Consider the following 17,892-nt stretch of genomic DNA (forward strand, 5'->3'; position numbering starts at 1 on the left):
CTTTTTAGTTCTGATAAGGAATTATTTTGCCTATGGGTGCCTGGGTGGCTCAGTGGGTTAAGGCCTCTGCCTTTGGCTCAGGTCATGATCCCAGTGTCCTGGGATTGAGCCCCGCATTGGGCTCTCTGCTCAGTGGGGAGCCTATTTCCCTTCCTCTCTCTCTGCCTGCTTCTCTGACTACTTGTGATCTCTGTCTGTCAAATAAATAGATTATTTTAAAAAAAAGAATTATTTTGCCTAATAGTCTTTTTAAAAAAATATTTTATTTATTTATTTGACAGACAGAGATCACAAGTAGGCAGAGAGGCAGGCAGAGAGAGAAGGGGGGGGGAGGCAGGCTCCCCGCTGAGCAGAGAGCCCAATGTGGGGCTGGATCTCAGGATCCTGGGATCATGACCTGAGCTGAAAGCAGAGGCTTTAACCCACTGAGCCACCCAGGCACCCCTATTTTGCCTAATAGTCTTATCTTTTGCAAGAAAAAGAATATTTTTAATAAGTTCTGAAAAAAAGAAAAAGTGAAATTGACTAGAGAGTTATGTAAAAGGGACACAAAAAGATTTCTTTCTTTTTTTTTTTTAAATTTTATTTATTTATTTGACAGACAGAGATCACAAGCAGGCAGAGAGGCAGACAGAGGAGAGGAGGAAGCAGGTTCCCTGCTGAGCAGAGAGCCCGACGTGGGACTCGATCCCAGGACCCTGAGATCATGACCTGAGCCGAAAGCAGCGGCTTAACCCACTGAGCCACCCAGGCGCCCCCACAAAAAGATTTCTTAAAAAGGTCCATTTGTTCAGTTGAGCATTTTATTGGCTTTGCATAGGCCGAGATGTATCTCAGTCTGACTTTGGCAGTAGGAGACATAGACAGCTAAATGACTCTCCATTTAAGAGTGGGAGGAACTGAGGTTTTCTTCCCTAGAATAGAGGGAAGAAAAGAAGGGTAAGAAAAGTACAGGAGGCTGACATCAAGTTGAGTTGTTTTCTGTTACTACGATATAAGAATCCCTGCATATTACCACCTTCAGCAAAGTCATCTCTACATGTCTCTGCCTCTGTGAATGTTTCTAGTGGCTACTGAGATGAAGACCAAAATCAACAACTGGGTTAACATGATAGGAAACAGGCAAAATGAACAGAAAGTTACATGATCTATAAACTAGACTAAATGGAAATAGGAGCTCCAAGCCAGAAATGATTATGAAATCACAAGATTTTAGGGAATACACATACATCTTGAGGAAACTTTTGAACAGCTACAATCCACAGGATAATGTTGAAAAGTCAGTCTCATCCATGTCTTAAGTGGCCCAAAGAACAAAGATGATATCTGAGTTAACACAAGTTATGTTTGACAATTTCATTAAAGAAAAAATGTTAAGCATTGCCTATAATCTGAATTATTCTTCAACTGAGTTCTAAAAACAATAAGATCCACACACATAAGAAAATGTCAGTATAGCATTAACCCACATTCTTTATCTTTTTATCCTTGAAGTTAGATAGCTCTTGGAAGACATTTAAAGAAAGTATGCCCAAAGAATACTTCAAAATCTGAAGTATTTAGGCATATTAATGAATAATTTCATCAGTTACACTGGAAACTATACCATGCCCTGGCAATCCTCTTATGGCAGTTCATATTGTGCTTGGCAAGTTTATATTTCCAATCTTTACAATTGGTTCCAAATCTTCACCACTCTTTTCAAGCCCTCTTCTTGGTTCCCTAGTATTCACCCTCAAGTTTTGCAGATGATTTCACTTCTTAATTAATAAACTTGAAGACATCAGATATTATTTCCCTAAACTTTTGCCCACCCCTGCATATATACTTGTATCTACAAAGATCTAACTTATTCCCAGAGGAACCCTCTCACCTATTCCAAACCTTGCTGCCTTTTCTCTTTCTACTACATACAAACTTTTGTTCCCTACTAGCAATGTGTTCTCAGACTGCAGACAATTTCTTTCCCACTAAAAATATGTTCCTTTAACTCATATTCCCTCAAATCCACCCATTATCTATTTTCCCTTCTCATGAGGACTTCAGGTCAGTATAGTCTTTGTTTTCTCACAGAAAACAAATATTATCTTTAGCAACTACTATGTCTTCAGTACTATGCTATGTGCAACAATTACAGAATTGCTCTCTCCTCACTATTTACTGAAACTGTACTAGGAGATTACCATAGACCTCCTAATTGCCAAATCCAAGGGGTATGTTTCTTTTTTTTTTTTTTTAAGATTTTATTCATTTGTCAGAGAGAGAGGGAGAGAGAGCGAGCACAGGCAGACAGAAAGGCAGGCAGAGGCAGAGGGAGAAGCAGGCTCCCCGCCGAGCAAGGAGCCCGATGTGGGACTCCATCCCAGGACACTAGGATCATGACCTGAGCCGAAGGCAGCTGCTTAACCAACTGAGCCACCCAGGCGTTCCAAGGGGTATGTTTCTTGACCTCTCTGAAACATCTGATAATTTTGTTCATTCTTACCTTCTTGAAATTCTTGCAATCTGTGACAACTCATTCTCCTCTTGTACTTCTTTGACAGCTTTCTTTTTTATATATTCTTAGTGGAAAAAGCTACAGAGAAGGGAAAGTGAAAGTTACTATGGGGAAAATTATTCTGCCAAATTTTCCCTTGGCAAAAAATATAGGACCCCAACCTACGTGCAGTCTGTTAGGGACACAAACTTAGATTCAGCAGACACATCTATTTCGAGAGCTGGGTCTTCGATGTCTTCACTACATTAACTCCCAGCACTTAGAAAGGTTTCCGGCACAGAACAGGCAGTCAATAAATATTTTTTATAACAATCTTATTGAGAAATAATTCACATAACATAAAATTCACCCTTTTAAAGTACACAATTTGTTTTTACTATATTCACAGAATTGTGTAACCATCACCACTATATAATTTTATAACATTTTTATCATCTCCAAAACTTCCTCACCCATTGGCAATCCTCTTTCCTCCCATTGACTCCTAGAAGCCACTATTCTATTTTGTATCTCTATAGATTTGCCTATTCTGGACATTTATATAAATGGAATTATATAATGTGTAGCCTTTTCTTGCCTTGGTTTCTTTTACTTAGCAAAGTATTTTCAAGTTTCATCCATGTTGTAGCCTGTATCAGCAATTCATTCCTTTTTGTGGCTGAATAATATTCCATTATAGGAATCTGTGACATATTTTTTATCCATTCATCAGGTGATAGACATTTGGGTTGTTTCCATTTTTTGGCTATCATGAAAATACTGCTGTGAACAATCATTTATAAGGTTTTATGTGAACATATGTTCTCCACTCTCGTGGGTATATGTCAAGAGGTGGAATTTCTGGGTCATATGGTAACCCTGTTTTTAACATTTTGAAGAACTGCCAAACTGTTTTTGGAAAGTGGTTGAGCCATTTTACAATCCTACCAATGAATAAGAGTTCTAATTCCTCCATATCCTCACTAATGCTTATTATTGCTTGTCATTTTATGTTAGCCATGCTAGTAGGTGTGGTGTCTAATTGTTTTAATTTGTACTCCTCAAACAGCTAATGATGTTGAGCATCTTCTCAAGTGCTTATTGACCCTTTGTCTAGTCAATAAATATTTTATAAATAAATGTAGACAATCACAGAAATCTTTGAGGCAGTCTCTCAAGGACACCATCCAGAGTTATTCAGAGAGTTACAAATAGCAATGGATGATCAGCAGAGATAGAGAGCATGTTCTGGTCAAATAACTGCATACTCAACCACCTTAGTTAATGTAGCTGAATGATGCTTCATTCAATATTGACATTTGATTTGTAAATGATCAATGATGATCAGTGCCTCTCATTCTGATCCCAAATTCTTTTTTCTTAAGATTTTATTTATTTGACAGACAGAGAGTAAGCACAAGCAGTGGGAGCAGCATGGTCCCCACAGAGCAGGGAGCCCAACATGGGACTTGATCCCAAAACCCTGGGATTATGACCTGAGGTGAAGGCAGATGTTAAAAGACTGAGCCACCCAGGCATCTCTGATCCCAAATTCTTTCCAGCAAATGGGAAGAGAAGGTATTATTGAGAGGGTGTTATAGAGGGGGGAAAGGTGTTATAGAGAGGGAAAAGATGTTATAAAGGGGAAAAAAAATTGTCACAGGAGATGATTGGCTTACATCATTTGGAGAACCGAGACTCAGAAGTTATCATGGTCCTAATCTATCTTGACTTACCTGTCCAAAATGCTAATAAGAATATGTGTAGAGAATAATTTTTGAGATAATTGATTATCTATTTTAATGTTAGAATATTATATATCTCAGATGATCATTTGAAAAATAATCTGAAAAGCTTATAAACATTTAGTAAACAAAGCCATGTTTTATTTGTAACTGGAAACTACCATATTTATTCTTCTGAAATACTAATCTTTTGAAAAGTTTATATTTTTGTTATAAATAATGTGTTTTCCTTAGCTACACAGATCATATTTTTTGAAATTTGTTAGTTTCTTAGCTGACTGAATTTTAGAAACTTCTAGGTTTTTTGGACTAAAACCAATGTTATATAATATAACATTATATAATGTTATATTATATATAATAATTCATAGTAATATCTTATGAACATTTATATTTCTGTGGTATCAATTGCAATCCTCTTTCATTTCAGATTTCATTTCATTTCAGATTTTATTTATTTGAGTCCTTTTTTTTTTTTTTCTTGATGAATCTGGCTAAAGGTTTGTCAGTTTAAATTATCTTTTCAAAGAACCACCCTGGATCTTTTCTATTATCTTTTTTTTCTATTTCATTTGTTTCTGCTCTGATCCTTGTTATTTCCTTCAGTAACTTTGGGCTTTATTTGTTCTTTTTTCTAGCTCTTTGAGATGTGAAGAAGTTGTTTATTTGAAACTTTCTTGATTCTTGAGATAGGCATTGCTATGAACTTCCCTCTTAGAACTGCTTTTGCTGCATCCCATAAATTTTGGTATGTTACCTTTACATTTTCATTCATCACAAGGTATATTTTGATTTCTCTGTTGATTTCTTCTTTGACCTTTTAGTTGTTCCACAGCATGTTGTTTAATCTCCACATATTTGTGAATTTTCCAGTTTTCTTTATGTAACTAGTTTCTAGAGTCATACCACTGTGGTCAGAAAAGATGCTTGATGTTATTTCAGTCCTTTAAACTTATTAAAACTTATTTTGTGGCCTAACATTTGATCTTGGAAAATGTTCCAGTGCACTTGAAGAAAAGAAATGTGTATTCTGCTGCTTTTGGGTAGAATGTCCCATAATTGTCTGTTAAGTTCATCTGGTCTAACATGTTGTTTAGGGTTGATGTTTCCTTTTTAATATTCTGTCTGGATAATCTATATATTGATCCAAGTAGGGTATTAAAGTCCCCTACAATATTATAGCACTATTTCTCCTTTTAGGTTTGTTAATATTTGCTTTACATATTTAGGTTCTTTTATGTTGGATATATGAATATTTACAACATTTATATCTTCTTGTTGGAGTCAATCCTCTATCATTATATAATGCCCCTCTTTGTCTCTTATTACAGTCTTTGTTTTAAAGTCTATCTTGTCTAATATAAATGTAGCTACTCAGCTTTCTTTTGGTTTCCATTTGCATGAAATATCTTTTTCTATCCCTTTCTTTTCTTTTAAAGATTTTATTTATTTATTTGACAGAGAGAAATCACAAGTAGGTAGAGAGGAGGTAGGCAGAGAGAGAGGGGGATGCAGGCTCCCTGCTGAGCAGAGAGCCTGATGCGGCTTGATCCCAGGACCCTGAGATCATGATCTGAGCCAAAGGCAGAGGCTTAACGCACTGAGCCATCTAGGCACCCCCCATCCTTTATTTTCAATCTGTTTGTGTCCTTATATCTAAAGTGTGTCCTTGTAGACTGTGTATAAATGGGTATTTTTTTAAAATACATTTACCCACTCTATGTCTTTTGATTAGAGAATTTAGTCCATTTACACTTAAAGTTATTATCAACAGACATGTGCTTATTACCATTCTGTCAATTGTTTTGTAGCTATTTTTTGTAGTTCCACTCTGTTCCCTTTTTCTCTTGCTTGCTTCCTTTGTAAATTGATGACCTTCTTTAGTGGTATGCTTATATTCCTTTCTTTTTATCTTTTGTGTATTTACTATAGGTTTTTGCTTTGTGGTTACTATGAGGTTACTATAATAACTTGTAACAGTCTATTTTGAGTTAATAACAACTTAAGTTTGAACTTGTTCTAAAGCTCAACATTTTTACTCTCTACACATAAATGCATGATTTATATTGATTTCACATTTTGCATCTTTTTATTTTGTGTATCCCTTAATTAATTATTTTGATCAGTTATTTTTATTACTTTTGTCTTATAAACTTTAGCTTTTTAAAAAAATTATTTTTATTAACATTAAATATATTATTTGCCCCAGAGGTACAGGTCTGTGAATCATCAGGCTTACACATTTCACAGCATTCATCATAGCACATACCCTCCCCAATGTTCATAACCACCCTTTCCTACCACTCCACCCCCCAGCAAGCAAGAGTCTCTTAGGCTTTGTCTCCCTCTGGATACCATCTTGTTTCATTTTGACTTTAGCTTTATGAATAATTAAACCACTACCTTTACAATATGTTTACTTTTCCAGTGGGATTTCTTCTTTCATGTGTGCTCTTGTTACTAATTAGTGCCTTTTCTCTTCAGCTTAAAGAAGTCCCTTTGACATTTCTTGTAAGACTAATATAGTGGTGATGAACTCTTTTCGCTTTTGTTCACCTGGAAAACTCTTTATCTCTCCTTCAATTCTGAATGATAACTTTTCTGAGTTAGTTTGACTTACAATGGTTCAACTTACAATGGTGTGAAAACAATACACATTTCTACTGAATACAATACACATTTACAATGTTGTGAATCTGTACTTCAAATTTTGAATTTTGATCTTTTCCCAGGCTAATGATATGCAATACAATACTCTCTCATGATGTTGGGTAGTGACAGTGAACTGTAGCTCCCAGTCAGCCATGTGATTTGATTGCAAGGATAAAAAACTGATAAACTTACAAATATTCTGTACCTATGCAACCATTATGTTTTTCATTTTTAGTACAGTATTAAACAAGTTACATGAGATATTCAACATTTTATTATAAAATATGTTTTGTGTTAGATGATTTTGCCCAACTGTAGACTAAAGTAAGTGTTCTGAGCACATAAGGTAGGCTAGGTTAAACACTGATGTTTGGTAGGTTGGATATATTCTATGCATTTTTGACTTACAATATTTTCAATTTACAATGGGTTTATTGAGATGTAACCTTATCATAAGTTGAGGAAGCTCTGTAATGTGTCTTAGGTCTCTTTGAGTTCATCTTTTTTTTAAGACAAAGAGAGCGCACATGCATGAGTAGGCAGGGGGTTGGGAGGAGGGGCAAAGGGAGAGAGAGAGAATCTTAGGCAGGCTCCATGCCTAGCACAGAGCCTGACATGGGACTCGATCTCATGACCCTGAGATCATGACTTGAGCCAAAATCAAGAGTTGGATGCTTGCCTGAGTCACCCAGGTGCCCCTGAATTCATCTTATTTAGAACTCTCCAGGCTTCTTGGATCCGGATATCTGCCTCCTTTCCCACGTTAGGAAAGTTTTTGGCCATTATCTGTTTGAGACTCCTGCCCCTTCTCTCCCTCTTTCTGGAAGCCCTATAATGCAACTGTTAGTCTGTTTAATGTTGTCACATGTCCCATGTTCAATGAACTATCTTCATTTTATCTTTTTTCTTTTTCCTTTTTTTTTACTTTTTGCTGCTCTGATTGAGTTCCATCGCTCTGTGTTCAAGGTGACAGATCCTTTATTCTGCTTCCCTTAGTCTGATTTTGAACCCCTGTAGTGTATTTTTAGTTTGGTTATTGTATTCATCAACCCTATGACTTCTATTTGCTACCTTCTTATATTTTTCATCTTTTTGCTGTAGTTCTCACTGTGTTCATCCATTTTTCTCCCCAACTCAGCCAGCAGCTTTATGACCATCACTTTTAACTGTTCATCAGGTAAATTACTATAATCTTTCCAAAGACCTCAGTGGGCAAGCACAATCTTTATCCTCACCCTCTGTCATGCTCTAGAGTGTCAGTCTCTTTGCGGGGAGCTTTACATGCATCTGGTGCCTAGTGTTTGCAGCTGATGCCCAAGTGATGCCTCTTTGATTGCCTGGTTTTGGTGAACAGAAGGGTTTGCTCCCTTGGTTTGCACAGGATTGTAGCAATAGACAGACAGTTCTTGGCAGGCTCCTACTTCCAAAGCATGGCACAGACAGCAGACTGAGGCACACTCTCCAGTCTTCCTTTGAAGGATGCCACATAGCTTGTCCTGGAGCTTTGAACTGAGGAGCAGGTTTCAGGTTTGGCACACATTTAGTGACCTACACAGCTGCTCTCAAGGAATGTAGGCTGTGGATGCCATCTTTGCACTTTTCCTCTGCTTTCCTCTAGCTTGCCAGTATCTCCCAGAAACAAGTTTATACACTCATCTGAAGATCTGAGTTTTGTGATTGCCACCCAAAGGATACTTCCAGACCACCTGACTCTGGTGGCCAGTGGGGCTTATACTTGTGGCCCCTTGGGACTATATATATTTACATAATTTTAAAAGCTGCCATCTGAGGATCTGGCTTCCAGTCAGCCTAAATGTACGTGCTGAGGTCCTTTCCTTAGTACACTGACAATTCTTAGAACATTCTCAACTACTGTGAGCTATTAAAATATAACAGGATACATGGAAAAGCACAGAAAGTTGAGAGGTGACCAAGATTGAGGCAGGGAAGGAACAAAAATTTCATCTCCTACACAAGGCCACTTCTTCAAGACTAGAAGTGGTTATTGCATTTTACTGTATAGAAACCAACTTAGACAGGCAAGCTGAAGGAAGAAACAAAGGAATATATTCCAAATGACTATTTTGTTTCCTAGAAAGATATTTATTTTATTTTTAGTATATAAATTATATATTTTATGGTTTAGTGTTTTGTTTTCATTTTTAATTATTCCTTGTAATCTCTACACCCAATTTGATACCTTCTTATACGAACTCAAACTTATATGTGAGCTCAAACTCACAGCTCCAAGATCAAGAGCCATGTGCTCTACTGACTAAGCCAGCCAGTCACCCCAATTGAGTTAGTTATTCCTTGGAGGAAAAGGACCATAATATTTTCTGGGATTATATGTTAAAAGTCATAATCCAGTCAGAACCACAGCATGGTAAAAAGGCCCAGCTGGAAAAATCTGCACCATTCACTCAGTTAATACCATCCACTCAATCCACTTCTGAATTATGTAGATTGACAAATTCAGGCCACATCCAGGTCTATCACCAAGTTGTGTGTCTGATCTTTTCTTATAGTTAGATTAAGGTTGTACATTTTTAGCAGAAATAGCACAGAACTGGTATAAATGTGGGGAGTGGTATTTAAAATCAAAACCTGTGTAGATGTGCTCACTGCTAATAGCACACTTTGCTTTCAAACACACAATGGAGAAGATTCTAGAAAGAGTTCTGTGTATTTTGTGGCTTTTTGCCTGAGGGAAATTCCCAGTCTGTGGAACATGGGATAGCTATAATTCAAGTAGAAAGCTGCAGTCTTAGTGCTATAGGAATCATAAAACAAAGTGTAGAGCTGACACAATGGCTGGAAGTAAATGGAGAACCCTGAGAATAAGGGAGTCTGAAAATCTGCATAAATATTCCATCCAGTGTGTAGAAAGAGGAACCCTCTTACACACTGTTGGTGGGAATGAAAATTGGTGCAGCCACTTTGGAAAATAGTGTGGAGATTCCTCAAAAAATAAAAAATAGAGCTACCCTATGACCTGGCAATTGCACTACTGGGTATTTATCCCAAAGATAAGGATGTAGTGAAAAAAAAGGGTCATATGTGACCCAATGTTCATAGCGGCAATGTCCACAATAGCCAAACTGTGAAAGAGCTGAGATGCCCTTCAACAGAAGAATGGGTAAAGAAGATGTGGTCCATATATACAATGGACTATTACTCAGCCATCAGAAAGGATGAATACCCAAATTTGCATCAACAGGGATGGGACTGGAGGAGATTATGCTGAGTTAAATAAATTAAGCAGAGAAAGTCAATTATCATATGGTTTCACTTACTTGTGGAACATAGGAATAACATGGAGGACATTGGGAGAAGGAAAGAAGTGAGTTGGGGGAAATCAGAGAAGGGAGACAGACCATGAGAAACTGTGGATTCTGAGAAACAAACTGAGGGTTTTAGAGGGAAGGGGTGGGGGGTTTGGTGAGCCTGGTGGCAGGTATTAGGCATATTGATACATATTGCATGTAGCACTGGGTGTTGTACACAAACAATGAATCTTGGAATGCTGCATCAAAAACTAATGATGTATTTTATGGTGACTAACATAACATAATAAAAAAAAAATATTCCATCCAAGTCTTTGGATGATCTCAGGAGTACATTCATGTAATAGGAAACTCAAAATCACCCAGCAGAAAACAACAGCAGAAAGGGTGTGGGTATTTAGCACATTTCAGCCACTATCCATCCAAGGGAGACAGAGTTCTGAGTCTGTATCTAGTCAAGTCAAATTCTGCCAAAAAAATTAATATTTTTCAGAGACAACATTCAGTATCCCTATAATGTCCAGTACATAATAAAAAATTATTTTAAAAAATATTTTATTTATTTATTTGACAGAGATCACAAGTAGATGGAGAGGCAGGCAAAGAGAGAGAGGAGGAAGCAGGCTCCCCACCGAGCAGAGAGGCCGATGTGGGGTTCAATCCCAGGACCCTGGAAACACGACCCGAGCTGAAGACAGAGGCTTTCAACCCACTGAGCTCCCAGGGCCCCCCATAATAAAAAAATTATTAACATGAAAGAAACAGACAATATGGCCTACAGACATATTGAGAAAATAATCAATAGAAACCAAACTGACTGGACTAAATGTTGGAATTAGTAGACAAGAATTTGAAACAGCTGTTAAAATTTAGTCGTGATTAATTAACTAAATGACAGAGTTAGTAGAAAGATGAAAATTATTTTAGAAAAAGATTCAAATCTAAGTTTCTGACCTAGGAATATAACATCTAAGATTAAAAAAAATGCACTGACTAAGATATACAGCAAATTGGAAATAGCACAAGATAATTAATGACATTTTAAAGTGCATAAATAAAATTTTAACCCATGTATCTATATCTAATAATAGTACTCTCCAAAATGAAGACCAAAAAAAGACAATTTCAAATAAACTGACAAAGGAAATATAAGTGAAATGAAGGAGTCAGTTAATGGAAATTTCAATAGAAATTACTCAATCTAAACAATGGGAGCGGGGAATGAAAATTAGTAGACCATTTCTCACAGTAGAACTGTGAGAAAATATCAAATGATCTGACATACATATAATTGGAGTCATGGAAGGGGAAGGAAGAGCATGAATAAAGGCAGAAAAATATGAAAACAAAACAGGTAAAAATTTCCCAAGAAAGTATGAAGTACATCATGCTATCAGGTAGGATAAATTCAAAGAAAACCCCAACTAGGTACATCATAGCCAAATGCTGAAAAACAAAAATTAAGAAAAAATCTAAAGCAGACAGAAATAAAAAGACATGGAACATATAGCAGAACAATAATACAAGAGATAGATAATTTTTCATAACAAACTGTGGCAGGCTACAAAATCAATGTACAGAAATCTGTTGCATACCTAGACACTAACAATGAAGCAGCAGAAAGTGAAACTGAGAAAACAATTCCATTTACATTGCACCAAAAACAATAAAAATCTTGGAATAAACTTAACCAAAGAGTTGAAAGACATGTACTCTGAAAACTATAAAACACTGATGAAAGAAATTCAAGACAATACAAATGGAAAGACAGTCATGTTCATGAGTTGGAAGAACAAACATTGTTAAAATGTCTATGCTACCCAAAGCAATCTACTGATTTAATGCAATCCTTATCAAAATACCAACAGTATTTTTCACAAAAGTAAAACAAACAATTTTAAAGTCTGTGTGGAACCATAAAAGATCTTGAATAGCCAAAGCAATCTGAAAAAGAAAAACAAAACTAAAGGTATAACAACTCAGATTTTAAATTATATTATTAAGCAGCAGTAACTAAAATAGTATAGTACTGGCATTAAAATAGACACATGAATCAATAGAACAGATTAGAAAACCCAGAAATAAACCCACAGTTATATGGTCAATTAATCTTTGACAAGAGTAATGAATGTACAATGGTAAAAAGACAGTCTTTTCAATAAACAGTGTTGGGAAAATTGGACAGCTAAATGCAAAGGAATGAAACTGGACCACTTTCTTTCACCATACACAAAAACAAACTCAAAATGGATTAAAGACTATGTGCAAGATGTGAAACCGTAAAAGTCCTTGAGGAGAACATAGGCAGTATCTTCTTTGATACTGGCATCGCAACATTTTTCTAGATATGTCTCCTGAGGAAAGCAAAATAAAAGCAAATCAAACTATTGGGACTACATCAAAATGAAGTTTCTACACAGCAGAGGAAACAACAAAGCTAAAAGGCAACCTACTGAATGAGGGAAGGTATTTGCAAATGACATATCCAATAAAGGGTTAGTATCCAAAATACATAAAGTATCCAAACTATATAAATAACTTATACAACTTAATACCCAAAAAACAAATAATCCAATTTAGAAAGTCGGCAGAAGACACGGACAGACATTTCTCCAATGAAGACATCCAGATGGCCAACATATACATGAAAAGACATTCAACATCACTCATCATCAGGGAAATGCAAATCAAAACTAAAATGACACATGACCTCACACCTGTCAGAAGGGCTAAAAGCAAAAACACAAGAAACAATAGGTGTTGATGAGGATGTGGAGAAAAAGGAACCTTCTTGCACTGTTAATGGGAATGCAAAGTGGTGCAGCCACTCTGGAAGACAGTATAGAGTTTCCTCAAAAAACTAAAAATAGATCTACTCTACAATCCAGTAATTATGCTACTGGGTATTTATCTCCAAAATACAAAAAACACTAATTCAAAGGGATATATGTACCCCCATGGTTATTGCAGCATTTTTTACAATAGCCAAACTGTAGGAGCAGCCCAAGTGTCTGTCCATTGTTAGATGAATGGATAAAGATGTGGTATAATATATATATAATATATGTATTACTCAGCAATAAAAAAGAATAAAATCTTGCCATTTGCAACAACATGGATAGAGCTAGGGAGTATAATGCTAAGTGAAATAAGTCAGTCAGAGAAAGACAAATACCATATGATCTCACTCATATGGAATTTAAGGAACAAAGAAATAAGCAAAGTGGAAAAAAAGAGAGAGAGAAATCAAAAAACCGATTTTAATTATAGAGAAAAAAACTGATGGTTACCAGAGGGAGATAGGTAGGTGTCAGGGATTTAAAAGTATACACTTATGAGGGGGGAGGAGTCAAGATGGCGGAGAAGTAGCAGGCTGAGACTACTTCGGGTAGCGGGAGATCAGCTAAATAGCTTATCTAAAGATTGCAAACACCTACAAATCCAACGGGAGATTGAAGAGAAGAAGAACAGCAATTCTAGAAACAGAAAATCAACCACTATCTGAAAGGTAGGACTGGTGGAAAAGTGAATCCAAAGCGACAGGAAGATAGACCGCGGGGGGAGGGGCCGGCTCCCGGCGAGCGGCGGAGCAACGGAGCAAAATCAGGACTTTTATAAGTTCCACTGAGGGACATCACTCCAGAGGCTTAACTGGGGTGAAGCCCAGGCGGGGTCAGCGCGGCCTCAGGTCCCGCAGGGTCGCAGAAGGATCGGGAGTGTCTGAGTGTCGCAGAGCTTACCGGTATTAGAACGGGGAAGCCGGCTACAGAGACAGAGCCGAGGAGTGACTATCACCTCGGGGTTGCCTTGAACCGGTCGCAGGCTCGGTCAGCTCGGAGCGCGGCCGAAGGCCAGGGTGACGAGAGTCACTGGGCACTGTTCTCTGAGGGCGCACTGAGGAGTGGGGCCCCGGGCTCTCGGCTCCTCCGGGCCGGAGACCGGGAGGCCGCCATATTCATTCCTGTCCTCCGGAACTCTACAGAAAGCGCTCAGGGACCAAAAGCTCCCGAAAGCAAACCTGAGCGGATTACTCAGTGCGGCCCCGGGTAAGGGTGGTGCAACTCCGCCTGGGGCAAAGACGCTTGAGAATCACTACAACAGGCCCCTCCCCCAGAAGATCAACGGGAAACCCAGCCAGGACCAAGTTCACCTACCAAGGAGTGCAGTTTCAATACCAAGGAGAGCGGCGGAATTCCAGAGGAGAAGAAAGCAAAGCATGGAACTCATGGCTTTCTTCCCATGATTTTTTAGCCTTGCAGTTAATTTAATTTTTTTTTCTTTTTCAATTTTTTTTTCTTTTTCTCTTCTTCTGCTAAATTTTTTTAACTTTTACCGTTTTCTTTTTTAACGCTTTTTAAGTAGTTTATCTAATATATATATATTTTTTTCCTCTTTTTATATTTTTTCTTTATCGGCTTTCTTTTTTTTAATAGTTTCTTTTTTTTTTTTTTCTTTCTGAACCCCTTTTTATCCCCTTTCTCCCCCCTCACAATTCGGGATCTCTTCTGATTTGGCTAAAGCATATTTTCCTGGGGTTGTTGCCACCCTTTTAGTATTTTACTTGCTCCTTCATAAACTCTTATCTGGACAAAATGACAAGGCGGAAAAATTCACAACAGAAAAAAGAACAAGAGGCAGTACCAAAGGCTAGGGACCTAATCAATACAGACATTGGTAATATGTCAGATATAGAGTTCAGAATGACGATTCTCAAGGTTCTAGCCGGGCTTGAAAAAGGCATGGAAGATATTAAAGCAACCCTCTCAGGAGATATAAAAGCCCTTTCTGGAGAAATAAAAGAACTAAAATCTAACCAAGTTGAAATCAAAAAAGCTATTAATGAGGTGCAATCAAAAATGGAGACTCTCACTGCTAGGATAAATGAGGCAGAAGAAAGAATTAGCGATATAGAAGACCAAATGACAGAGAATAAAGAAGCTGAGCAAAAGAGGGACAAACAGCTACTGGACCACGAGGGGAGAATTCGAGAGATAAGTGACACCATAAGATGAAACAACATTAGAATAATTGGGATTCCAGAAGAAGAGGAAACAGAGAGGGGAGCAGAAGGTACATTGGAGAGAATTATTGGAGAGAATTTCCCCAATATGGCAAAGGGAACAAGCATCAAAATTCAGGAGGTTCAGAGAACCCCCCTCAAAATCAATAAGAATAGGTCCACACCCCGTCACCTAATAGTAAAATTTACAAGTCTTAGTGACAAAGAAAAGATCCTGAAAGCAGCCCGGGAAAAGAAGTCTGTAACGTACAATGGTAAAAATATTAGATTGGTAGCAGACTTATCCACAGAGACCTGGCAGGCCAAAAAGAGCTGGCATGATATATTCAGAGTACTAAATGAGAAAAACATGCAGCCAAGAATACTATATCCAGCTAGGCTATCATTGAAAATAGAAGGAGAGATTAAAAGCTTCCAGGACAAACAAAAACTGAAAGAATTTGCAAATACCAAACCAGCTCTACAGGAAATATTGAAAGGGGTCCTCTAAGCAAAGAGAGACCCTGAAAGTAGTAGATTAGAAAGAAACAGAGACAATATACAATAACAGTCACCTTACAGGCAATACAATGGCACTAAATTCATATCTCTCAATACTTACCCTGAATGTTAATGGGCTAAATGCCCCAATCAAAAGACACAGGGTATCAGAATGGATAAAAAAACAAAACCCATCTATATGTTGCCTACAAGAAACTCATCTTAAACCCGAAGACACCTCCAGGTTAAAAGTGAGGGGGTGGAAAAGAATTTACCATGCTAATGGACATCAGAAGAAAGCAGGAGTGGCAATCCTTATAGCAGATCAATTAAATTTTAAGCCAAAGACTATAATAAGAGATGAGGAAGGACACTATATCATACTCAAAGGAACTGTCCAACAAGAAGATCTAACAATTTTAAATATCTATGCCCCTAACGTGGGAGCAGCCAACTATATAAACCAATTAATAACAAAATCAAAGAAACACATCGACAAGAATACAATAATAGTAGGGGATTTTAACACTCCCCTCACTGAAATGGACAGATCATCCAAGCAAAAGATCAACAAGGAAATCAAGGCCTTAAATGACACACTGGACCAGATGGACATCACAGATATATTCAGAACATTTCATCCCAAAGCAACAGAATACACATTCTTCTCTAGTGCACATGGAACATTCTCCAGAATAGATCACATTCTTGGTCCTAAATCAAGTCTCAACCAGTATCAAAAGATTGGGATCATTCCCTGCATATTTTCAGACCACAATGCTCTAAAGCTAGAACTCAATAACAAGAGGAAATTTGGAAAGAACCCAAATACATGGAGACTAAACAGCATCCTTCTAAAGAATGAATGGGTCAACCAGGAAATTAAAGAAGAATTGAAAAAATTTATGGAAACAAATGATAATGAAAATACAACGGTTCAGAATCTGTGGGACACAACAAAGGCAGTCCTGAGAGGAAAATATATAGCGGTACAAGCCTTTCTCAAGAAACAAGAAAGGTCTCAAGTACACAACCTAACCCTACACCTAAAGGAGCTGGAGAAAGAACAAGAAAGAAACCCTAAACCCAGCAGGAGAAGAGAAATCATAAAGATCAGAGCAGAAATCAATGAAATAGAAACCAAAAAAACAATAGAACAAATCAACAAAACTAGGAGCTGGTTCTTTGAAAGAATTAATAAGATTGATAAACCCCTGGCCAGACTTATCAAAAAGAAAAGAGAAAGGACCCAAATAAACAAAATCATGAATGAAAGAGGAGAGATCACAACGAACACCAAAGAAATACAGACAATTATAAGAACATACTATGAGCAACTCTACGCCAACAAATTTGACAATCTGGAAGAAATTGATGCATTCCTAGAGACATATAAACTACCACAACTGAACCAGGAAGAAATAGAAAGCCTGAACAGACCCATAACCAGTAAGGAGATTGAAACAGTCATCAAAAATCTCCAACAAACAAAAGCCCAGGGCCAGACGGCTTCCCAGGGGAATTCTACCAAACATTTAAAGAAGAACTAATTCCTATTCTCCTGAAACTGTTCCAAAAAATAGAAATAGAAGGAAAACTTCCAAACTCATTTTATGAGGCCAGCATCACCTTGATCCCAAAACCAGACAAGGATCCCAACAAAAAAGAGAACTACAGACCAATATCCTTGATGAACACAGATGCAAAAATTCTCGCCAAAATACTAGCCAATAGGATTCAACAGTACATTAAAAGGATTATTCACCACGACCAAGTGGGATTTATTCCAGGGCTGCAAGGTTGGTTCAACATCCGCAAATCAATCAATGTGATACAACACATTAATAAAAGAAAGAACAAGAACCATATGATACTCTCCATAGATGCTGAAAAAGCATTTGACAAAGTACAGCATCCCTTCCTGATCAAAACTCTTCAAAGTGTAGGGATAGACGGCACATACCTCAATATTATCAAAGCCATCTATGAAAAACCCACCGCAAATATCATTCTCAATGGAGAAAAACTGAAAGCTTTTCCGCTAAGGTCAGGAACACGGCAGGGATGTCCGTTATCACCACTGCTATTCAACATAGTACTAGAAGTCCTAGCCTCAGCAATCAGACAACAAAAGGAAATTAAAGGCATCCAAATCGGCAAAGAAGAAGTCAAACTATCACTCTTCGCAGATGATATGATACTCTATGTGGAAAACCCAAAAGACTCCACTCC

General features: G+C 37.4%; 1 protein-coding gene across 16 annotated transcripts in view; it reads right to left on the reverse strand.

The window, feature by feature from the left end:
- Positions 1–17,892, reverse strand: part of LOC125107889 (uncharacterized) — a 199,417-nt gene that overhangs the window by 116,242 nt on the left and 65,283 nt on the right. For 12 of the 16 annotated variants that reach the window (XR_007129697.1, XR_007129696.1, XR_007129689.1 and 9 more), the window contains one exon: positions 2,486–2,575. The exons of 2 other annotated variants lie outside the window; for them this stretch is intronic. The gene's annotated coding sequence lies outside the window, so the exon portion shown is untranslated. Of the gene's footprint in view, positions 1–676; positions 915–2,485; positions 2,576–17,892 lie in introns of those variants that run through there. 2 more of the 16 variants (XR_007129693.1, XR_007129688.1) reach the window with 1 other exon arrangement.

This window comes from Lutra lutra, chromosome 8, assembly GCF_902655055.1.
Source record: "Lutra lutra chromosome 8, mLutLut1.2, whole genome shotgun sequence".
NCBI classification, from domain to species: domain Eukaryota; kingdom Metazoa; phylum Chordata; class Mammalia; order Carnivora; family Mustelidae; genus Lutra; species Lutra lutra.